Source organism: Lates calcarifer, linkage group LG11 (assembly GCF_001640805.2).
Source record: "Lates calcarifer isolate ASB-BC8 linkage group LG11, TLL_Latcal_v3, whole genome shotgun sequence".
NCBI classification, from domain to species: Eukaryota; Metazoa; Chordata; class Actinopteri; family Centropomidae; genus Lates; species Lates calcarifer.
Genome location: NC_066843.1, coordinates 2736929 through 2762887, shown reverse-complemented (window position 1 = coordinate 2762887; position 25959 = coordinate 2736929). Strand labels below are relative to the sequence as shown.

General features: G+C 42.8%; 1 protein-coding gene and 1 long non-coding RNA gene across 2 annotated transcripts in view; one reads left to right on the top strand and one right to left on the bottom strand.

Annotated features, from left to right (window-relative positions):
- The window catches only part of LOC108888622 (uncharacterized), a 51454-nt gene extending 33003 nt beyond the window's left edge, over nucleotides 1–18451 (top strand). Inside the window, exon 5 of the long non-coding RNA XR_001961863.2 lies at nucleotides 18155–18451. This is a non-coding gene — a long non-coding RNA (uncharacterized LOC108888622). The remainder of the gene's footprint in view (nucleotides 1–18154) is intronic.
- Nucleotides 1–25959, bottom strand: part of cacng2a (calcium channel, voltage-dependent, gamma subunit 2a) — a 62503-nt gene that overhangs the window by 26903 nt on the left and 9641 nt on the right. The window lies entirely within an intron of this gene.

Sequence of the window (25959 nt, the reverse complement as noted above, 5' to 3'; positions counted from 1 at the left end):
GCTCGAGCCTGGCGAACCCTACTTGTGGAGATGCCGTCATTAAAAGAGTGAACGGGTTATCTGAGATCTCCTGCTGGGGTTGAGGCATCGCCACACCCTCCTAGGACCTACAACCCTGGATGTTGAGGGTCCAGATTTACTCAATCAGCCTATTCACTTCTGGCCGCCGTGCCCCCCCTACCATAGTGGGAATGAGCTATGGGCTAACCCCCGTGGCCTCTGTGTCCCCTCCTGTCCTCTGCAGCCATAAACCACTTCATTACCACACAGCCTGGTAGAGACAGAGGAGCACTCGAGAGTGGAGTGCAGCCGAGAAGAGGGGGGTTGTTGTGGCAAAGAGAAGGAAGGATGTAGATTTATAGTCGCCCACGACAGTCGAGGCTCTGGGTCTAGTCCTCAGGGAGCGGGGTTTATCCGGTCAGCCCATTTTCAGGCCTAAACACACAACCACGAGGCGAAGCTATTCCTGGGCTTGTGACGTCACAACGTTGCTCTTTTTTATTCATGTTTTTTAAAAAGAAGTTTTTACCTGGGGCGGATGTTCACATATAGGTGCAGGGTTTTGGACTGAGTCCAGCCGAGGCTGAGCTCTGCTTGATATGGAAGCGTTCCAAGGTTTAGGTGTTGACTGGTTAAAAAGAGGTCTATGATGCAGCTGAGAAGGTTTTTCTAATGCTATTGATACCGTGAGCACGGCCCCTGGCTCCTGGTTATTAGAGAGGAACAGGAAAAGAAAACCCTCATTTTCTCTCCTGCCATCTTTCTCCGAGCCGGGAAGACAATTTTCTGGCCTGCTGCTGTTTCTGCTGCTGCTGTCGAGGACTTTTCTGCAAGTTTTAAGGCAACTACCAGCCATTTCTCGCGCTTTGACTCTCATTTTATCTTCATTCTGCTGCCCCACCCCCGTATGATCGAAGCAAAGCCAGGAACTGAGAGATAGGTACAACACAGAGACTGGTTCACATATTTCAGCCTAATTTCCTTGCCTAAATTTGTCAATTTGCAGGGCTGTCCCTTCTCAAGATGATTGATGTTATAGTTCACCACATTGGACTGTCAGTGCCATTGTCTCCTCTGCCTGCCAGAATCTAGCTTCACATGCCGATCCATCAGCAACTTCATCCATCATCCGATCCATAACAAGAAGAACAAAGATTGGCGCCAACGGGTGCTAACGTTAGCTAGCTAACCTAGCTAACATCACGACTTAAGTGGATAATTATCCATTGCAAGCTCTTTTTGTTTTTGTTTTGCTTTTGATGCTCCAGCAAGGTGCAGTGACTGATGGGTAATCTTTCTTGTCAAATTGCTGCAAACTGATGAACTTTTGCTCAGTTATTCTCTACACTCTTCACAGTTTACTTTGAACTGAGAATTTTTGCTCCCTACAGTTTGCAGTTGTACTTAACGTGAGTTAAACTGTGACCAGACTTTTGTTGGTCACAGTTCATTTTCTGTAATGATCCAAAACTTCTGGGTTGGACTACAAAAATACATCATCCTTGCACCTCTCTATTTCTTGAGATTGCACTGAACTTTAACCTTGGCGGAATGAAGATCAAGAAGATTTGTACTTTTTATTTGACGACACATTCACGCACAAACAGAGATTACTGATTATTGGTCATCATGGTTGCCCTACTCCGTACAATACTCCGTACATTTAATCCTAAAATATTCAGGGTGCATGAATAACAATCATCAGATTAAACATGTCTGCATGTAAGAGAAGAAGAGCAGAGCCGGACAGATCCTTCCCCGGATGCCCAAGAGGAGGGAGACATCCGGGTCGGAGCCCGCCCACGCAACCGCAGGAAACCCTCGAACGGTGATCAAACAGCTGCCATGGCACCGCAGACAGAGACAAAGGTGTGATGAGACACAAACATGGAGGAGGTGCATGATGGGATGAGAGGAGGGTGGAGTGAGGAGAAAGGGCAGTGGGGTGGTGGACGAGGGGGGGGTCAGGAGGACTCTTGACTGAGTAGGAGGTACAGTTTAAAAGAGAGAGAAAGAGAGAGAGATTCTGATTCGTCAGTGGGCGGCATTCTCAAAAACTTTCCAGCCAGACGCTGAGTGCGTCAGCATCCAGACCCCCCCCCCCCTCCAATCCAACAACCACCACATCCATCCTCCACATCCTCCTCCTCCCACCTCCATCCTCAGTCCCTATGGCAGCCGTTGCCATGTGGACATCAGAACCCTCGGTTGCCATGGTTACAGCTAACTGGGGGCCCCTACTAAAAGAAAAGCGGGGAATCACATGGACGGAGCCGGTTGGTGAGGTGTCATTAACCCCTGGACAACACAGCGAGCTAGCGTCGGCTCCACGCGGCAGCCGCTCAGGTGTCCTTTCGGGTCAAATACATACACCAGCGAACAGAGATATATCGCCGACACGGGTCATTTAACAGCACAGATGAACACAAATGGTCTCGTCTGGTGTGGCGTTGCAGCATGTGCACGCATGTGGATGTATGTGCTTATGAATCCATTCCTTGTGGATGAAAAGGTAATGGGTTCACACATGTTACAGGCCGACATCCTCTCCCTCCAGCCGCCCTTAGCTGCGGTGACAAGAGTCCTAATCGCCTTATTCATCTTCATAATCACACCTTATTCATCCTTATAATCACTATATTCATCTTGGTAATGACCCCCGCTAAAGGCAGGGAGGCCCATGTGCACCGTTTCCCCCCCTTCCCTTCCACCACACAACACAGATGTAGCGGGGAGGGGGGTGAAAACAGGCTTTTTTCGTGTCAACGCCGGAGCTGAGCTGTTATGTGAAGACTTAAAGACACAGGGAAATGACAGCACAGAGCATCTTTAGCTTAAGTAACATGACGCGGCTCAAAGTGAAACAGATAACACGTGGACAGGGTGTAATTTCTGCAGGCGTCTTGGTCAAATCTGGATTTGGAAACGGACTCAGATCAGCTGTTTTTTACAGGCCCATTCGCCTCCACCCACACCTCCCTCACACATGTTGTTGAATCAGAAGGTGGAGGAAGAGGCAGAACTTAATATATTCCAGTCAACTTCAAAACGCAGTCATTCATTTTTAGAAGGTTTTTGCCGTTTGACATCCGCACACACACGCCTCCAACTCACGATGGTCCTGTTTTCACTGCTGCCTCTGTTTCCTGAGGTTTACTGTGTATTTTAAGACAAATCGTGTCCATTTCAGCTGTAGACGTAACAGCCTTTCATGATTTTATTCGTATTTTCTTTGAGAGTGCAGAAAAAAACTGCAGCTCCCATGAAAAAATAAGTGAGTACTTTAGTTTGTTCTCACCAAAACTCTCCTCTAAAGTCATTTTTTTCACCTTCCTTCTTGTTATTTCTGTTGTCTAAAGCTATTATGCTGTAACTGTAATAATAATAATGAACTTTGTAGAGTACTTCTCATACAAGGGATGTAGCTTAGCATGTTTTACAATACAAATAAAAATGGAAAGACAATAAAATTAAAATGGCTAAAGTTTGCGTTTATAAGGCCCCTCTTAAACCTGTAAGAAGAAAAAAGAGAAAACTCTCGTGAAATAATCAAAACTTTGACAGAAAGTAGGATCCGAGTAACAAAAAGAAAAGCAGAGAGACCGATAAAGCAGCAGATAAAGATGCTTCGTTGAGGCCTCAGAAGTTGTCAGGTATGTAACACAGCAGCTGCAGCAGTAGGAGATGTGGGAGGCAGACTAACGTAGGCAGCGAGGTGCCGTCAGGTTTCGGCTCGTTGGAGGATGACTGACAGATGTTAGACAAGTCGTTTCGTTTGACCGGACGTTTCAGACGACCACATCTGCGCCTCTGTCTTTGGCCGTGTGGGTCTCTTTACGCCTGAGATGATGTGTTGATGGAAAAGTAATAAGAAGGGAGGAGGATGCGCAACCAAAGGAGCGGCGAACCCCCACACAGCTTTCCCGACTTTTCTCTTCAAATCAGTCTTTATTTATAGTCTCCTGTTTTTAAACTTGACATGTGGCCACTTGTCGGACTCTGAAGGAGGTGGTACTCTCTTGGGGAGAAAGTAGAGCAACAGTTCATTTGCAACAGGAAAATTGATAATGAAAACATGTATTTACATAAACAGTGCTATCTCTGCTCTCAAGACGGTAAAACTAGAGCTTTGTACGAACCTGAATTGGGGTTTAATTTTGCTCTTTGCTCTTTGGTTCCTTTAGCAGTATCACTGTGGAATATAGCTTTACGTTTCTGGCTAAACAAAAACTTTAAAAGACTATGTCCACATGTTTGTCTTTCCACTTCAGTGCAGAAAAAAAGGGAAGCAAATGATTGATAAGGACAAAAACATTTGGAATAACCAGACTCCATAGACAAAAACAGTAATTTTACAGAGCACAACACAGGAGCTGCTGCCTCAATCTGTTTGTTTGTTTGTGTTATTGTGTGACTTACAGTAGTGGAGGATGTATTCAGATCCTTTACATGAGCAAAAGTGCCACACAATAACACAAACAGATTAATAGATGGAGGCAGCAACTCCTGTGTTCGGCTCGGTAAAATTCCTGTTTTTGTCAATGGAGTCTGGTATTGATATATAGTGATGTTTCTGGTTAAACAAAAAGGATATTACTATTTAATCTATCTCAGTAGGAGTCGTATCCATAATGTTGTCAGACTCTAACAATAACAATCTGAGCCTGTCAGTGGCAAAAACAAGAAGTTCAGTTTACGTACTTTGACATGGACAATTGCCCATTAGATTACATTGCAGCAACTGTTCATGGTTTTTGTCCATATCAATCATTCCCAAAAACAAGGGAAAATAAGGCCCATGTTAAAAAATACCAGAGTTATCCTTTAACTTTCTGCAATGGAAAAGAGATACGTGTTATTTCTCTGCTCTTTCTTCCCTTTTTTACGTTCGAGGGATTTCTCCTTCCTGTGGTCCGTCCATCTGTGCGTCTCGGCTCAGATGTGCGGACACACTGGGGACATGCGAGGTCACGGAGCAGGGTAGGATGAGATTTCACAGATCCAGGAACAGTGGAGGGGTGGGTGGGGGACCAGTGAGTCACCGGTGTCAGAGCGGAGTGCGTCACGGCCTTCTGGTCAGACGGGGCTGAGAGAGCTGTCCAGTTCTCAGAAAGAGTCCGTCGGTGGCGGCGGCGGCGGCGGCGGCGGCAGCACCCATGGTGGGTGGGGGAGGCATTCCCAGAACGCAGGCCAAGTAAACACCTCACGCTAATAACAGCAATTGCAAAAGCAACACCTCACCTACGCCAATAACAATCATGTAATCAGCTCCACGGGGGTAAACTGGGTTTTACATCTATTTGTGATCCTGCGCTCACAAGTCTTTAGAAAACAGCCTCATTTAAAAAAAAACAAAAAAAACAGCTGTTCAAGATGTGCTCAGCGTCACGGACACAACAGAGTGGATTTCAGGGATTTCACTGACAAACTCACAAGTGAAATCACCTGGTTCAGAGGCAGTGCAAACACATGTACAGTCAATACAACAATGCAAATACAAGGAGATGGATGCTATGAGTCAAAGAGGAATTGACTCCGTTTAAATCTTGTTGAGTAAGTGCTTGTAAACACCTCTTTCCACAGAGAACAGAGGTAAACTGCTAAATGTAAACCTGGTTTGTTGAGAGCCCTGCAGACCGGTAACACTCAGTGTTTCTGCCAATCCGCCGAGGCCCCCGCTGTAAAATCATGAAAATTCAGCGTCGGAATAAAAATTAGGATGCTCAGGCAGAGTCTGAACCCGTCTACACTGACTCATCCGTGGGGTGATGTCAACCAGAATCACCAATTATAATTGGGACCACAGAGAGATCTCACTCAAATACGTATTACTCATCTTAATGGCTCGGTTTGTTGTCCTGCAGCCGTTCGCCGTGTCGTCAAAGCTGGTGCACGTCATCATAACACCGCAACATGATAAAACACAAACATGGAGGTGCATTAATAAACATGGTTCCTGCTGTAACCCCACTTTGTGCTGATATCTCTATGCACAGAAAACTTTTTTTCTATTCGAAAACCGCACTTACGAATCGTCAGTGTATTCTGCGTAATTTAATGTTGTATTTTGATTGGTTGGCTTATAGTGACGTGGTGAGAATTTGGTCCTAAATTTCTGGATCTCTCTTGGCACAAATTCAAACTGTCAAAGTTCCAGTTCAGCAACTCAAAAAGGCCAAAATTGGAAACCATAAAGGAGGCTTTAGGAGCCAGAGAAAGAGAGTACAGTCAGTAGCGACTTGGGGTCTTTGTAAAGACTGGAAAAAGAGAGGAAGCCAAAGTTAATGGTTAATGGCTCTCCGACTAACCTCAGCCTAATCCCTCAGACCCGGCATGAAATAAATGACCTGCAAAGCCAGAGTTTAAGAATTCGAACTGCTTGTTTTGTTCAATTAAATCCAATAAAATCTGGGGTTGTGCATCCTGCCGCTCAAACTATTTTAAACAATCCTCAGCCTCAGCCCTCGATAAATTACATCTGTGTGTCTGTTTGCTGTTGAGGTGGAGGAACAGTTGGAGCATGCAAGGACTCCCCAACTACGGGAGATGTTATAAATAAATAAATGTTTATATGCATCCTCAGCTCAGGACGCAGTGTGCGAGGAGAAGCTCTCAGAAGGTTTGTTGTTGTGTATTTCCACGTTTCAAGTTCAGGCGTTCGTCGTCTCTCTCTGAAAAAACCCCCTTCAACCCGCCTCACAGAACGAAACAACAATCGATATCTTTTCTTTGTCCATTTCTAAACTTCAGCTCCTCTCCCTTTTATCACTCAAAGCTAATCAGATAGCTTTCAACTCGGTCAAACTCAGAGCGCGGCGTAAGAAATGAGGGTGATGTAACGCCGCTTGTTGTGTGTTAAGCTCCCTCGCTCTTGTGTTAGCAGTGAAGCTCACAGGTGCCTTAGCATCTGAGCAGGAGAACAAAGCGTCCTTTAAACTTTTCTCACCTCGGGTTTATATCCACAGCCTGGAAAACATCACACTCAATTCAGTTCACTTTAATAAACTGGCAGCAGCAGCAGCAGCACTGAGGTATTGGCGCCTTGGATTGTGATGATGAAGCTGTAGCCCATGATGAAACCCTAAATGATTTGACCCCGCCGCCACCCCTTTTTCCTCCCCTTGTGATTTACATCACAAGCCCTGGAAGTGAGCTCACGGTATCAGCGCAAAAAATCTGCACAGCGAGCACAGCAGGATGGCGGCCGGGGGCGTCATAAATTCCCTCTTAAAACAGTCGCCCATTGATCCTATCAACGTGCCGCGCTCTTTATTTAAATCAACTGGATTCCCAACCGTCGTTAATAACAGCAGGAACACTTGCAGACAGATCTAAAGGGGGTGGGGTGCTGGTGGGGTTACATTTACTGGCGACTATAAAAGATCACAAATCACAGGAAGTCGATGCAGCTGTTTGACTAGGTTATAACGATTACTGTATGAGCCACATACACAGACAGAGGGAGAGGAGGATTGATAGAGAAAGCTGCAAAAATACAGGAGAAATGGAGGTTATTTATCTGTAATTGTCGCTATTATCGTTTTTTAATTTATCGGCTTTTCCTTCATCTTGTGTGTCCTTGCTTTGGCATATTATTTTATAAATTTCCTACCATTTATACTCATTAATATCCAGTGTTGTGCATTGTCGTTTTAATTTTGAAGGAATTTTTCAGCAGGATGATTTGAAAAACGGCCAAAAACACTAAAGAAGGGCTACGACTAATTACTATTTTATTAGCAACTAATTAACTAATTATCCTCCCAATTAATCCATTAATCATTTGGTTAATTAATCATCTGAAAGTAGTGAGAAATGTCCAAAGTGATGTCTTGTTTTGCCCCATCAACAGTCCAACAGTTGCATTTTTACTTAAAGAAAGTCAAAAAACATTTCACATGGTGGCAGAACCCAAGTTACAGCCTGTCGTCGAGTATTTTTCTGCCTTTATAAAGAATTTACAGAATTTTTACAACAGGTTCAAACATCAAACAGAATTAGAAGCTGTGGTCTTTCAGTTTAATATTTTACTTTTAACACTGGCCAGCTAAAAACTGTGATGAACTGATAATAAAAGTTGTGAAAACTGTAAAAAACGATTACTTTTTAACTTACAAGATTCAGGTTTTTACACTGTAAAACACCACTGATACTGAGTTACTTTAACACACTGAATGTCATGTCAATAACTCTTATTTAAGCTGAATTAAGTTAAATTGTGATGACACTGAACCATCAACCTGTGTAAGTCACTTTGAATAAAGTGTCAATTAAAATGTAAATGTAAATGATACTCAGAGTCAAAGAGGACAAAGCACAGGGAGAGCAGAGCATGCTGGGTAACAGTTTGTCCCCCCCTTGCATCCTAAACACCCTGATGTTAAAAGGGATCGACTAAATGATTAAACATTAGTAGAAGAAAAACTAGTCGGTTAAGGTAATTATTCAGAAATCATGGATCTAAAAAAATGAAATTAAGCTTTCATGTAGCGTAACAACATTCATCGCAGGCATGTGGACGTTAACCTGAAAGAAGGCTGCTGCTGCTAGCACTGCTAATGTTAGCCACGCTAGGCAAACCAACATGACATTTTTAACCCAAAGACGTTGTGATTTTGATTTCATCGTTGGACCAAAATACAGTTACATATTTTGTCTCCCAGAGTGGTATTCTTCTTCTTCTGTTGAATTTATGATGAGCTCGCCTCAACGTCCTGTAACTGGTCTGAGAGCCAAACCATGGTTCAGTTTATTCTGGACCAAGACCACCTCTTTTGGTTGGACCAAATCTTGCTCCTTTCTCCTGGACTGTGGTCTAACACACCTTTCACACCTGCTGTTATGGTTTGGACCTAAACTGCAGAGTCCTAACCTAACAAACCAATAACACAGTGTATGGTTTTATTACATTAATGGCTGTATGTAGCTGTTTCTGTCCTGTTAGTCTGCAGTATATCGTCATGATACAGGTTCTAATCTCTGGACTGAGTGTTCTGTGTTGAAACGATCAGGACTACAGGCCTGTAGTGCAGGCTGACTCACTCCTGTGTTTGCAGGGCGTTGGGGGGGTCCTGATCGCCCTCCCAGCCTGTTAGATGCACTTCAGCTCTGCTCTTAGCAACACACACACACACACACACACACACACTCTTCTTTCTACCCAAAAAACGTTGCGTATCCAGCCACCCGCCTACTCTTCCCTTCATCATCTCACATCTCGCTGGCATGAAAACCACCATATGCACACAAGTTTTCTCTTCAGCTGCACAAAATTCATGAAGCCTTTGTTTTGTGTTGTTGCCGCACTTTGTTTCAACACGATCGTCCAACACTCACAGTAAAATCACAAAAGCACTGCAGCCCTGCACCTACAAACTCTGTATTGAAGCCACAGTAGATGACGTTAAGAACCCCTGACACCTTTTCTACATGTTCCAACTCAGAAATAACATCATAAAAAGACCATTGTGCTTTATATGATAATGGTAGCATGAAAATGAAATGTTCTAAAAAACTTTTAATTAGTTTTTAGTTGCCTTTATAGATGCTTGATGTCACACGTCAGGCTGTCCCGAATTTACTGAATGAGTCAAAGCTTTGACTGTTGCCATGGCAATCAACGTCCAAATCAGTATTTAAATGCCATGTTGATTTATTTCTTATTACATATGCATGAGCTCAAAATTCCCAAATAGACAGTTAAATAATAAGAATGAGTGATCCAAAATTATTCATCATGCGTCAACATTATTATTAGTTACTCCAGACAAGGACATTTAATTGTAGTCACGTTACCTGCACTGACACTGGGATGGAGACACGTGGCCTCCAAGTTATAACTACACTAATAAGATGTTGATTATGAGAAGGTGATTGCCAAAAAGTCAAGTGCCAGACATGACAAAGAAAACTGGAAAATCACCTGTAAACTCCAAGTAACACCTGCTTTAAGTCAGACCTACTTACCTTCATACTTGTCTTTGACTGCTCCAGTTCTAATTCTAGCTCTAGTGTCTTTTTAGTAACTATAAATTAAGATATATAAAACTTTTTTAACTTGGAAAAACAAAGTTAGCTGCACCTTTTTAGCCCTGAATAGTGCAGATGCAGATTTTCCTTTTTAGGTTGCATAAAGCAAGTAGTCGATTAATAGATCGTCAGAAAAATAATCAGCAACTATTTTGATAATTGACTAATCCTTTCAGCCATTTGTCAAGCAAGAGTTGTAACAGAAAAAAATATATAAATATTCCCTTTTTACAACTTCTCAGATGTGAAGATCTGCTCCTTTTGTTTGTAGTAAACTGGGAAACTAACTTATTTTGGGGTTTTGGACAGAAGTGGAGGTTAAAGTACCAACACCACAATGTAAAAATACTCCAATGGCCTGCGTTTAAAGTTGTACTTATGTAAGAAGTTTTATTGACAAAATGTACCTATAGTATCAAAAGTATATCTGTTATTGTATTTGATTATTAGATTATTAATACTGATTCATCCATGTATCCATCCAGTATCTGCGGAGCTACTTACATAAACAGTTAGCTGGTTTAGTCCAGTGGTTCCCAACCTGGGGGTTAGGCCCCTCCAAAGGGTCACAAGGTAAAAACCCAGGGTAAAATAAGCCCATAAAAGAGGGAACAGGGAGAGTTAAGTGAAAATACAAACCGTGTGGACACACACCCTCATTCCCAGTGGAAATTATGTCCTTGGGCTCTGGCTGTGACTCTTAGCTAAATGCCTGAACTGTAAACATACACAGCAGTGATAACAGAAGCAGTAGTATAGCATAGCGGCACTCAGGAACATTCCCACTGTACATAATGCTCAGCCAGACCTCTGCCAACAGTGGCACCAACAGTGTATCAGGTTATACCTACACGGCATCCAGAGCCAAGTCTCTCCACCTGACAGGGCTATCACCGCTCTACATTATGACGGTTTGTGGTTGCTGTCGATATTTGGACAACGTCAGAGTTGGATAACACGGCTCTCCAGCTTTTTAAAAGAAGAGAAAACTCACATACAGCAGCGAAAAAAGCTCAGAGAGATCCTCCCTGCTGCAGGAATGATTTAGAGGAGATGAAGGGCATCAATCCATCCATCCATCCTGAATATTAGAGCCATAATCATATTCTCTGAGAGGGGGAGTGAGAGATACTTTTTACAGTTGGCTACATTTACAGTGATTATGACTCACTTTATGTTCATATGTCAGTCTTTCTTTGCAGTGAAAACAGGATGTTTTGTATTCCATCTCTCACTAATAACACATGGAACGATAAGTCATCGTCACCCGGAAAAAGGCTCAGTCACACCACATCCTCAAGAGGAGATGCAGCCGCCAACTCCTCCAGAGACGGAGAGATAAATCTTAACAGTGTGATCGACGGCCCTCTGTAGATTTTTTTTTTTTAAAGATCGAGATTGAGCTCTCTGTCCTTTTATGGGCTCGGGTGGAGGAAGTGCACAAATCTGTGAAGTCAAGTTAGTCACCAAGTAGTTGCTCCGATTACAGTTTGAATCAGGACAGTTTAATGTCACCTCTTATGTCCACATGTTTGTCTTTCCACTACAGTGCACAAAGAAGGAGAAACAAGAGACTGGAATCAGTGAGACCAGACTCCATTGAGAAAAAAGTAATTTTTCACTGCAGAACACAGGAGTTGTTGGAATACTGATGCCTTGATCTTTTGGTTTGTTTGTGTTTTTGTGTGACTTTCGGTGAAAGAAGTATTCAAACAAACTTACCATTAAAGACAGCCGTAATAGTAGCACCTGTGTTTGGTAAAATTCCTGTTTTTGTAAGTGGAGTCTGGTGGAGCAATATAGTGATGCTTTAGTGGACATACTTTGACATGGATAATTGCTCCTTGGATTCGGTAAATCATTCTTGCTCAGTACTGTGCCAATTTCAAAGATTTTTTTGTCCCTGTCATTCATTTCCACCAAAAAACATGGGGAAATGATTCAAAAATACCTGATTTATCCTTTCATTAATGAGCTTTAGAGGCATGCTAGCTGTTCCTCCTTGTTTCCAGTCTTTATGCTAAGCTAAGCTAACCAGCTGCTGGCTCTATCATCATATCTACCACTCCTCGTGCCTTACTCTTGACAATAAAGCAAATAAGGGCCAAAAATTAATTTCTAGTAATTGCAATGATCGTTTATCATAGAGAAATCCTGAATATTTGCTAGTACCACCTTCTCAAACAGGTTTTATATCATTACAGGTTGAATATCTTTTGGATTTTGGACTGTGGACAAGATCACTTTGGGCTTTAATCCCAGGCTTTCTGGCTGGATCTACTGAAGCACGACACCTGTATATTTTCCTTGTGTCTCTGCTCTCTTTGCTTTAGCCTGGTCCCTGATACCCTTCTCCTCCCAGCATATGATATTAATCTCAACACTCTTGCTCTCCTCTCTTTCTCTACAATGCCCTCATCTCCTTTTTTATGTTTTTTTTCTCTCTTCTCAAAAGCGTCTGGTAAAAGATCACTCCCACCACCACTGTGCCTGTATATGCTGTGAGAGAGAGAGAGGCCTTTCCTCAGGCAAACAAAGTACTTGTCGTTTTGAGTGGAGTGAGAACTGGCAGATGGGGAACATACTCCTTTTTTAATGTGAGCTTAAGGTCTAGTTGTGGAAATTTTCAGCCCACTTTGTGTACACTTAAACCTCGTAAGGTGTTTCCGTTTTTTATTTTTTCACTATCAAGTGAAACTCTGTGTCCTCTTTGTTGTTCGTAAAATTACCAGCAGCACACAAGAAGGACCGAATCTTAATTCTAATATCTCAATATCAAACAAATATGCAATGAACCTGTGGTTCGCAGCCTTTTTTTGGTGAAATGAGCCCCCATAGCATGTATCCCTACATCAGTAACTCTCACTGCATTCCTAATTTATTCTTGTAAATCAATTTTAAATTAAATATTGTAGTTTAACGCTGTCATTTATAAGTGGATAATGCTTCTGTACACTTTAGGCATCCATTTAGCAAACTATTTCCAATGTTTATCCATTGGTTTTAACTGTAACAGTTTATTGATTACTTCTAGCTACCCATTTCAACCAGTTATTCATTACCCTGTAGCTAATTGTTTGAACTTTTCTGTTCGCTTGACAACTATAGCTCTTTTCCACCAATATGGAGCTGGTTCTGTTCCAGCTCATGCACCTAACTTTGAACTGTTCAAAGCACTTTAATCCTGAACGGAACCAGTTGAAGAACCAGAGCTAATTTACGTGGAAAAGGGGTACATAATAGTCTCCTTCACTGTCAGTCCTAACACATGCTGCTGAAAGTTCACAAAATGATTTGTTGCAAACAGTTTCCATTAGGTCAACAACGCCCGTTGCAGAAACGCGTACAGCTAAAGTGGAAACTAGCAATGTTATGGCGAGTTAACACCGGCTGACAACACTGTCAGCAGCCCGGCAGTAGAGGCAGTCCACACTGGAATAATCATTGATCGGTTGCCCATTACATCATCAAAACATCTTGTAGGAGTCAACAAATGATAGGAATTTAAACACAGCAAACAATGGGATGATAAATAAGACCTTTCTGACCAAAAACAGTGATTACAGCAGTGTGAGGCCTGTGTAAGACATGTATCTGCTTGGCCGAGAAGCATGTCATACTTTTCTGTCAAAAAAAATGATTCAAACAGAGGTTTCACTCAATTTAAATAATTCCATCAGTGTTCTCTTGTTCCTGAAAACTGCAGACCTCAGCAACACTTGAGCAGTTTGGTAGATAAGGTTATTGAGGGAAGATAACAAAGTCTTTGCAGAAAGACAAATGCATGGAGCGGCGTAGAAGCCAAACTCAGAACAGCGATTTCCAATAAAGGTGAAGTGAGGTAAATGCAGTTACGTTCGGGTAGTGATGAATATGACAGTTCGACGGGGGGGTGGGGGGGGCAAAGGGGGGTAACCCTGTAAAGAGTGACTAATGCTGCTTTACTGTAAACACAATTTCTCATGCCCACATCACAAATCTTGTGCTGTCTTGGATACTATCGGATGTCTCTCAAGTGGAAACATTACTCACTTCAGTTTACAAATTCACATGATTCCTATGGCTTCGGACAGGCTGATCAATACTTGTGATCGTGAACCTCTCTCTCTCTCCCTCTCCCTCTCTCTCTCTCTGAGCCAAAGAGTCTGATCATCAAAACGTGCAGCCCCCGGAGCTGCTCCACCGACACGCTGACTTTGTGGACTCATCCAAAGGATATTTGAGCTTCTTTTTTTTTTCCTGCCGAAGCCGAGCTCCATTTTAAAAAGCAGCGATAACAGCTGGGAATCAGAAAATGCGTGCTCACACTGTCAAAGTCACCTTTCCCATCTCTGCCAATTACAGTAAGTTCTCCGAGGTGCAATACTGTAGCTCAGCCCGACGTCGCACATCAGCAGAGAGACAAATTCCAGCACTGTGAGACAGCTGCTTTATGCCCAGGATTAGAAATTGAATTGTCTGAGGCAGTATAATATATCTGAATGCTAAAATGCCGAGTTATTCACTTTTATTTTATGAAGTCTCAACCCTCATTTTAAAATATACCAAATGCTGTGTCGTAAAATGGAAGTGCTTCGAAAAAACAAAAATGAACAGTGACTGCTGAGCATCAGCCACCATGTATGAGGGATTCTTACATTACAGGTTGTTGTAGAAAAGACTGGCTGACCTTGTTTAGCCTCGAAACCATCTCAAATGTCTTTCATCTGTGTTTTACAGAGGACACCGAACACATCATCCACACCAGGCCCGATCTGTTTCATCTCAAGCTACGTGATCATCAAGAAATAAATCAAGATTTTCCCATTCGTCAGCTCGCTCGTAGAGATCAAAATTATCCGTCTGTCCTTGGGGTGTGATTGGCTGCCGTGCTAAGACTACAGCACACAAAATGACATATTGTTTTGAACTTTGGCTGTGAAAGACAGTGCAGCTGACAAATCACTGCACAACAGAAATAAACCCAACTCAATCAGGTTTATTAAGTTAATGTATGTATGTAAGTCATCTGCATAAGTATATACATTACTTACAGAGACTGCTTCCTTAAACCAACAATAACTGATTTTCTGGCCACTAGGGGGCAGCAGAGACAAGATGCAAACACTGACATTTTCTGACCTTTTAAGTTGATAGTGGATGTGGACGTTGCTTATTTACACGTTAGATAGTTATGAAGCAATGTTATCATCTGTTTGGAGTTGTGTTTCTAGCCATTTGACGAATTTAAGCCCAGTTATTATTGTTGTTTATCTCTTTTTTTAAATCTCTTTAGCTAGCTGTAAAGCTCAGAGAGAAGCTACAGATTTGACTTTCACACTGTCACACTGTAAAATATTAGTTGTAGCTACGTTAAAATGTGACGATCAGATAGATTTGATAGTAGTTTAGCTTTTGAATTCATGCTAAAACCCCAGATCTACCTTCATAGAGTTCTGCGGTTGGCCTGTTTTGCTTTCAAACCAAAAACAAACTGCACCACAGGCCAAGATCTTCCCTTTTCAGGCTGTCCCAGTCCAGACACTCGACTGACAGATTTCCCAACTGCTCAAACCAACAGAACCAAACAGAAAAACAGACCAAACCAAACAGGCATGAAAGTCGATGTTCAGCGTAGCAGCAGCAGCTGGATCTGGATTTTTCACCGTCAGTGCCTGCACAGTGAACCCAACATCAAATCAGCAACACTTACACTTTATTACTTGGCAACCACAGCGGTAAACTCAAACCCAAATTATGTTTCGAAAAGTAAACTTTCACAGCCGTTAACTCTCCTGCAGCTTGGTTTCCTTGTCGTCCCTGTAGTCTGAAAACACCTATTGCAACATTTCAGCACTCCCTCCTTACAGTCAGGGTGTGTGGTCCCAAAATCCCCAAATTCTTAACGTCTCAAGAAATCGCTCTTAATACCTTTTTGTAGCTCGCTAAAAGCCCCGCTCTCTGGTGCCCCCACCACCACCACCGCCATCACCTCCTCCCTTGGACTGCCCAAGGCAGAATGATTAATTTGTGGCTATTGATTTCTCTTCCTGAGCTGAAAGTATGTGAGAGAGAGGGAGAAGGAGAGGGTGAGGTAGCGTGAGAGAGGGTCAGAGAAGCAAAAGGGTGAGGGAGGAGATACTTGGAGAGAGGAGAAAGAGAGGGGTGTGTGTGATGGAGGTGGGGGGATACATCCAGTATTCAGTGTAGTGCTTCTCTGCAGTTCTTTTTTTCTAATCTTTAATGTAGGAAAAAAAAGCCAATGGTTGCAGTCTGGATGCGTCAAACCACCTCCCCTCAGTCTCTTTCTCTCTCTCTCTCTCGGTGGCGATTGGCAATTCACTGAGTGTCCACATGTCATCTCTTGCCCTGCTGCAGCGGCGAGCAGCGTGGCATGCTGGGAGGAGGAGGAAGGGAGGAAAAAGGAGGAGAGGGGGTTTAAGGGAAGGAGGCAGCGAGGGAGGGCAGGCAAGATGTCTAGATGGATGGAGGCATGTATTCATCCATTTCCCTGTTTCATTACATCTATGTAAATGCTGCTGGGTATGTGTGTGTGTGCTCGCAACCCACCCCCATCCCTCACCTCCCACCTCCCACCTCCCCCTCCACCATCCTCCCACTCCCCTCCTCTCATGGTCTGATATAAGACAAACGTCGTCTTGCACTCAGTTTTCTCCTCGCCAATTCTTCACTGCCTCCTTTGATTCCTCCTCCCTGTGTCTTTCTCCTCAGTTAAATCCCCATGCAGCGGCTAAGAAAATTTAATATAATGTCCTCTAGAGAAAAAAAAAAGACGAGGGGAGGGGTGTCGGGTTAGAGGAGATGACAGGCCATGTGATCGTCACTTAATTCTATTGGATAATCATTTTAATTAAGCCTCTGTGTGGTTAGCGTTTGCAGTTGGCGAGCTCGTCTCTCTGCGTACTACAAACACATTTCTGACAGATGACGTTTGAAGAAGAGTGTGACCTACATTTGCTGTTTGAGAATCACACACACTTGCTTTTTATCTGACTACGTATAGTTAATGTGAGAAATGAAGCATGTACAGTGATCAGCAAATGCCCATTTTGTCATGTGACCTTTCAAGGGCACGAACAGCAGCGGTGGCAGTTGATGAAAGTAATACACATCGAGTCTGACTGGCTGAATTAAAGGGTCCAAGTCTGAGAAACAAAACCACTACGCCACCAACGCCACTCTACTCTTAAGTATTACATCAACAGGTCTGGAGAAAAGTTATGGTTGTTGCAGCCGGTTGTTGAATCTTGTAAATTTGGGGAAATTGGTCTCAAATATAAGTGAGTGATTTATTAAGCATGGTAGCAAAACATGGAAGAGAATAGATGTTCCCCAGTTCAATATTCTGTTAACACACATTAACCCTCCTGTTGTGTTCTGCTCAATTTTGACCCTTTTTGTTTTTTTATTGGACCCAAGGCTTCAAACCTAAACCTGTTCCCTAACTCATTTGATAAGTTCCCTTAGGTTTAGGGCTACTATATTGAGAGCCATACAACAGAGCTAGGGAACAGAAAACCTTTTCGACGACTTCCCACAATAGCACGTCATATTGATCGAATGCACAGCTGGGGAACATCTTTTTCAGGTTCCAGTTTGTGCTATTTAGAGCTAGGGAACATAAGACGTGGAACGTAGGACCTTGGGAACATAGAACCCTAGGGAACATTTGACCTTGGGAACGTAAGACCCTAAGAACACAGGATCCTGGGGGAGTACATATGTAGAACTGGGGAACATAGGACCTTGGGATTCCATGCAAAAACTAAAGTGTAAAATTCTGTTTTTACAGGTGGTTATGTGCAAGCAGAAGAATAAAAAACTAACTGAAAAAGTGTCAGTTTAGCATCAATACTCAGCCCTGTGTTCAATATCAGTCACATGTAACCTGCATTTCACAGTCTGAGCTAGTTTAGCAAAAATTTAATCAGACCATGCTGCTAATTCTCACCACTGTTATCGTCTGAGTTTGACTCAAACTGGCACAGCGCCATCGAGGGCAGCAGTGATTAGATTTGTTCAGTGATCGATGCAGACATGTGGTTTGGGATGTGAACCTCTGCAGCCTGTTGTATTTATTTATTTATTTGTTTGTTTGTTTGTTTGTTTGTTTGTTTATTTCCAGATGCTCTGACTTCCTGTGGCCGAGCTTCCCCGGAGCGAGCGGTACGAAGAACACTGGGGGTAAATAAAAGATTCATTTTCACAACTTGTTCATGCAGTCATCCTAAAGACCGGCACAGCGTAGGCCCTCACCCTGGTGATGTAATGGCATGACACATTAAAAACACACACACTCACACACAAACACACAATAAAAGGCTGATTACAGACACACAACTGTGAGGCTCGGGAAAATGTCACAGCAGCACCAGTGTCACACTCACTCACATCCCACACTGCTGAGGAGAAAGAAAAAAAAACACATGCATGTGCAGTTCACATCTGCATGACATCTGCACTCAGGTGAAGTGTGTGTGTGTGTGGTGTGTGTGTGTGCGCACATGTGTGTGACTTTTTCTCACCCAGAGCTGCCTGTGTGCATGCTGCTATGATCATGAGAGACTCCCTGTCCTGGAAAGCGATCTGAGAGAGCAAAGAGAAGCCACGCTGCTCCGCATTAAAAATTCATTCCTGTTCCTTTGCTTGCTCTCAGAAATACAGAGACAGGAAGGTGAGCGCTCACATACATACAGCGCCTGCGCACACACACACACACACACACACACACACACTTATAGGGATGAAGAGGAGGGGGAGGAGGAGAGAGGCAGCATGCTCGACTGGAAATTACATCATCCTCCTCAGCGGACTTAGCAACACCTTATCCTCGCCTACATCTGGATGTAGTGTTGATAACGGCGCCGACTTCCATTTTGACAAATTCCCTGATTCGCTCTGATCTGCAGATTAGCACCAACCACCACTGTCTCTCTCTTTTCTTTTTTACCCCTTCTTTTTTTTTATCCCGGCAAAAATCAGCAGCGTCGTCAGCAGTTCGACCCCCGTCGCTTTGTCTAAGAGTCACCGTACACGTCCCGTCCGCAGACGTGAATAATCGAGTGTCAGCCTTTCCCAGACACCAGGTTTACATCATTTCCTGTAGGAAGCCTATTAAATCATCATCCTTCAGGTTGAGCAACCAGCTCGCTCCATCACGCTGCTCCAAGCGAGACATGTGAGTGATAGAACAAACAGCATCTGAATCAATTAAAGTTAGGTCAGTTAAAATGAACATCTCCCCAACTCATCACGACCTTTCACCTCTTTCTCTTTCTCTTTTGGACTGAAGCTTCTTTTTTTTTCCAGCCTCATTTGACAGATACAGTCTCATTACAACTGTTTGTTTTCCCAACAGCACCATTTGCTGTGACAGTGGGGTCTGCCAGCCCCGTCGACTGCAGTAAATACTCACTCTGGAGTGCGGTAAACACGGCCATCTGAGCAGCGTCGCACTGACAGGCAGCTCTGACGTCCTCAGAGACAGACGCTGCCATGAAAGGCCAGTTTGGTGCCTCCGGGGGCTTCGCTATCAATATGGCTGCCAAAGGACGTGCCATACGTCTGCTGTTTAGAAAAAATAAAAAGGGACAGCTGGATAGAATTAAAATAACTATATATACTCTATGGATTTTGTTCCATGGAGGGGTGCATTTCCTTTTTGTAAAGCATTTTAAACATTTGTGATTAGCATTCTGTTGCAGGAAAAAACAAGAACTTTTGGATGGATGTGTGACAGAACATAAAATCTAGATGAAAACCAGTTCATCTTTTTAAAAATAATCTAGAAATTTCTGGCAAAAATAGGTTAAAAAAAAGGATATTTCCAGTGTTTTATCACTGCCATAATAATTGCTATTTGGGTTGAGCTGGTGAGATGAGGTTTCAAGTCTTTAGCAGTGTGCTAGCATTTGCATTATGGCTCAACTACTGGATGGATAGGAAGGAGTAAAACACAACCTGTTACTGTCTGTGTCCTGAAATACAGACTCTTAAATTGTTAAAAAAAAAAAAAAATCAATCCGGTCGGATCAGCTGTCTGTCTGAAATTACATCACCGTCTGGTTCCTTTGTCTTGTTGAAGAAAACAAATCAATCACATTGGCTGTCAAATCCCAAAGACACCTGATATCTAAACACACCATAAGGCATCGTATATGTTCTTCAAAAACAGATAAAACACTTATACCGTCCTGAGCCATCTGGACCGGATCACCTTCATCATGCTATCTGTTTCCTTCCTCCTTGCCCTCCATGTTTGCCCAGCCCTCACTCCTCCATCTGTTATGCTCAGACGCTGCTGCCCTGCTGGCGTTACCTCCAGCCGTCCTCCTCTGTCCTCCACCCGGCCCCCGGCCCTGCTGACCCCGACAGTCCAGCGAGAGTCTCAGACCTGGACCGAGGGGGGTTTTTTGGCTTCGACAACGGTCGCGGAGCTGTGAGCAGATCTCCCGCTGAGAGGTGGGAACATCTCTGTCGCTTCCTCTACTCTGTTTGTTTGTTTGTTTATTAGGGTTTCCACTAACTGAAACATCACAGCTGCTGCTGTTCTGTCTGAATTTGTACTAAAAATGAAAGTTAAAGGGTCAGTTCACTCAAATCTAGTCTCTTTAGTCATGCTGGCTTCTCTGCTGTACGGCTGAAGTTTGAACTGTGGCTGCAACTAACAATTATTTCCATTATCGATGAACGTACTGATCATTTCCCCAGTTATTCTGCTAATTATTTGATCTCTAGAATGTCAACAAATGGCCAAAAAAGTCCCCAGACACGGGTTTCCAAAGCCCAAGAAGACGTCTTTAAATGTCTTGCACCCAAAGATTTTCAGTTTATTATCGTGGAAGACCAAGAAAATCAGTAAATAATCACATTTTGGAGGCGAGAACTAGTGGTATATTTGGCGTTAGAAAATTAGAAACACCTCTGAACATAATGTAGTCAAGTACAATAACCCCTAACTAATAAAGTGACCACTGAGTGTACATGTTTTTGTGTGAACTGACCCTTTAAACCGACAAACGTTAGAGGACACACAGATGAGCTCTGAGAGAATGGATCAGGTTTAAAGTAGAAATCCATCCCATCGTCATTACTGTTATTATTATTATCGTTATTAGTATTAGTATCATTATCAGTAGGCGGTCATACATTCACAAAGACAAAGCCACCAAGACTCTAACTCTGCCCCCCCACCACCACCATCCCTTACCCTCCATCCCCCCGACTCCGAGATGATGCAGTGTGTTTGGGCTTCGTTCTGACACAAAGCAAATACGCTGTAATAGATTGCAAATGAACTGCGCTACGGACACCACCAATTAATCAAAAGGCAGATTGCCGTACTTTTTCCACCAAAAAAAAAAAAAAAGTGAGAGAAAAGGGAGTGAATCGCACCTCCTTAAAATGAATGGATTGTATCTGCAGTTAATTATCATTTACTACAGGGTCTCTTTGGGATGTTTCCACAGCTTAAGGATACGGCCGGTGAAGTGGAACGGAGAGAGGAGCTCTGCTGCGATGGAATCAGAGATCGGCCCCCGCCGGTAATTACACTTTCATTGTGAGGGGATCAATTCTATGTAATCAGAGTGCAATCTCACTGAAAATCGAGTGGTTGTTCAGGCCGCTTTAACATGGAAACTTTACATTTTCAAGTGGATGGCGTTTGTTTGATAAACAACAGTCGAGAGCAAACACAAGACGAAGGTCGTGGAGTGTGATTGGGACGATACCAACACGTTTTCACTAGTTTTGCCTCTTGACCTCTGACCTCTGAGCACTGCAGTGGCTTGAAAACTTTTATCTGGTGTATTTTTGGTCGCTAAAGTCAATGGGGAATTAAAAAGAACCTTTACCCATAGCATTTACAGAGCTGTTTTTGATCCATCTTAATTTTAGAGAAAAATCTTTACTTCCCAGAGCGCAAACTGATGTCTTTGGTTGTCTTTTTATGGCCTCAACTAACAAATATTTTTATTATTTATTAAATCTGCTGATTATTTTCTCAATTAATTGCCCATAAATTAGTGAAAAATGATCCCTTTCAGGTTCTCTGTTATGGTCACATCTTCAGATCTTCTTTTGTCTGAGAAACCCCAAAATATTCCAGTTGCAATAAACAGAGAAAAGTTAATTTTTCTAGCATTTCTGCTTTAAAATTGACTAAAACAATTAGCAAAATATCAACTACCTGTGGATCAATGTCAATTAATCAACCAATCATTGCAGCTCGTCTGCTTTTGCCTGATCAATACTCCATAAACTGAAGATATTCATCATACATGACACAGAAAGCGACAGATCCTCACATTTGAGAGGCTGAAATCAGAAAATATTAATGACTTATATTATTAATTAATCAATTAACAAATAATTTCAGCCCCATACACCTTTAACAACGTCAAATCTTTTTTTAATTTTCATCCATTTGTGTATAAAATTCCAATCAGAAATCTGGAATATTTTGTACCTGTAACTTCACACCTTTACACCACAAAACACAGAGTCCCTTGAGAGTTAGAAGAAAAGTGTATTTCCAACTTTAAACCATTCATTGAGGTGCAGACTTGCTACTTAAATGTTCATAGAAGTCAGTTGTGTCCTCCCTCTCTGTCTGTTATTTTTAAGTTCCAAACCATCATTGTTTCTGCCAAAACGTGGCTAAATACACAGCTTGAATTTGTAGCTTTTTGCTTGGCAGTTGTTTTTATCTGTCCCTTTCAAGCCAAGAGAAGTTCATTGTCTGTTATTAAAAACCTAAGTTTCTGGTGGAGCGTTCCTTTGAGCTTCTACATGGGTATTAACAGCTAAAATCTGTAATTATGTTGAGTTACAGGAGCGAGACAACGTGAAGACGCTCGTGCTGGCAGGCAGTTAGCAGTCCGCTCGGCTATAGTATCATGCTGCGGTGCCACACAGAACACTTACACAAAGACTAGTCCAGGGTATGGTTTTGTATTGATTTGTTCTCTGGTCATGTAGGATAAAGATAGACCCCACCCAGCAGGACCAGCTGCAGCTAAAAATAACACGTGTAAATCAAGGCTAGAGCCACAAACACACACACAAACACACACATACATGCAGAGTCCTTCTGGCTGTGATGCTGATGACGATGTGTCGGGGGGTCAGAGGCGATAATTATTATGTAGTAACTGAAACACTGCTCCTCTTCGACGCATGTCCCATCTTTAATGCTCGTTCTTTTTATTTTTATTTTTGTAATTTATAGCTGAGGCTCTTACCCTCTGGACTATGTGGGGAGAGTGGGGGGTGGGGGTGTCTCCACAGAGAGCGGGTGACAGCATTTATGGGAGAGTGCCACAGAAGTTTACAGCCCCTCTCCCATCGATCAAAGCCATCTGAGCCATTAATCATACGCTAAACCAATTACCGTGCCATCACACCCCTCGACTGTCCATCTCATCTCGGAGGCTCCGTCAGGACGAGGCCCAAACACCGTTACAGAGACATGACTATTAATACACAGAGTGTGTACTTTAAACCTCTATTGTCCTCTCAGGTTTGATATAATTCATAATATAATGTTTGTCTAATCTGAAGGGATCAGCTCCTGCTGTTCAGTCTGAGAATGAGAGGGGTATAAAATGTTCAATATGTCCAGCGCTAATACTGATGATTAATGTAGTTGGGTGTTTCCTCGTTGAACAGTCCAGCTTTTTCTGGCCTCGTAAGGAGGTGGTGATGCAATATCAACACAATATCTTTTGAGAAATTGTTAGGTGACATATTGTATGCAATTTTTTTCAATAAGAACAATCAGAACAGGATCCAAAGTGTAGTCATTTTCAAAACCAGATCACCCACATACTGTCCTGTAAGAGCTAACTCATGCTCCCTATATGTACAAAAATTGATATGTCCAATTCAGATGATATAACTGCTCACATACTTCCATAGTTCTTTTATCCTTAGCATGGCTGTTAAGCAAAACATCCACTAGAGGGCAGCTCAGCTTACGAAGTTTCTTATAACAGCAAACATGCCGACAGTTGAGGATGTTGTAATAGTGTAGGTTCTGTTGGTAGACATGAAATATTATATACATTATGTTTTTATTAGTGAATAATCACCAACTAATAATTGTGTTTTTGCTCGTTTAGAAAGAGTCATGTTGCGCTGCTATGTTTCTACAGTTTTTACGTTGACACCATAACTTATATACATAAGACAAAAAAGACGAAGAGGGAGAAAAGAGCTTATAACTATAGTTTTGCAGACTAACAACTAAATACAACATCTAAAGTAGATTAGTTGATGTGGTATTTGGCGCCATTTTGTCACCTGACAGCCACCGTAGATTCTCTGACACACTTGGAAAGGAAGGGGTAAGGGGTGCGGGTATTAAGCTGGTTGCAATATGCGTTATCACCACCAGATGTCACTAAACCCTACACACTAGTTCTTTAAGAAAGACGCAAAAGTGGAGGCAGCGTTCTTGACAGCGAAAAAATATATTGTGAGGTGTGGATAGAGAATTCTTTTCACTCATATAACTCAAAACGTTCCACCATTTTAAAAATTCTTTGTGTCCTATAGTAGTGGCTCTCTTGAACTTTTGGCTACACTGCCACCCCATGGTTTCTGGTGGTACTGGTGCAAAAACTCAAGATAATTAATGTTGCACAACCACAAAGGAAGTAACAGAGGACTTTTAGACAAAAAACCCTGAAACCTACATTTCCCAAAATGTAAATCAGCAGCATCATTTCCAACACTGCTGAGGACACTGTTGTTGTGTCTGAATAAACTTTATTGTAATTATTATTGGACAAAACCAACTGGAGGTCCAGTGTTAGTTTCACACTGTGGCTGGTGTGATTGATCCGAAATAGTGTGAGTATTAAAGTCATAGGTTCTGGCTGTGCAGAAATTCTGATTACAGTGTGGAGTGAGTTAACACAACATACAAGATGAGTAAAAATGCACAACATTTGCCCAGTTTAATGTGCTCTACCACAGCAACACTAGTACCAAACCTAACGTAACAGACCTGAGGCTGCACTCAAACACAATCAATAAACTCTACACTGATATCCTGGTACCAGAGTGTGTTTGCTGTAACTGAAGAATTATAACAAATGGCAACCTCAACAGTAACACAACCTAAGGCCACACAGTCCTGCACTGTTCTTCGACTGTCTCCGGCCTCAGCCCTTAATCTGGTAACGTCTGGCCTGTAATTTGGCCTTTGTGGGCAATAGAGAGGGCAAGGTGGAGACCAATAAAACAGTTGCGTTCGGCAGCAACTGTCTGCAGTCTCAGCGGAGCTCCAATGAAAGGCGGGGTGGAGGGCAAAATGAATCCCATCCATCGCCGGCTGCGGGGCAGGGTGACAGTGCAGCGCAATAGAGCTCAGTCACTTTACGCAGGCAGTTATCAGATGAAGGGGGGAGGCAGCCGAGAGTGATACAACGGACGGAGAAGGCTCAGATTCTCGTCTTCAACAAGTGGCCACAGAATACACTTTCCATCCATGCTGCTCTCAACTTGTGTCGAAACTGTAATCTGGCCCATGCAGCTGGATGTACAGTGGATCGGTGTCATAATACAGTGTAATGCCACTTTAGAGCCTGGGACATTAGCCTGGGTGGGCATACTCTAGCTGGGTAATCCTTATCTGATTGGACTATGAGACTAATCCCGTTCTTCTCTGCCGCTCTGCTCCCGCTATCTGCTTTTTATCTCATCCTGCTGCAGAGTGAACACACTCAAAAACATCACCATTCAGACATGTTAAAGTACACACAATCACACATGCACGCAACACACTCCCACGCATGTTTTCAGATGCATGAATGTACACTACATTGATACTCCCACATGCTTATGCATAAAATCATGAGGCTGGATGCGTGAACTGTGATCTGTGGTGATTGACAAGAGCTGTGGGAGGCCACAATGAAGTGG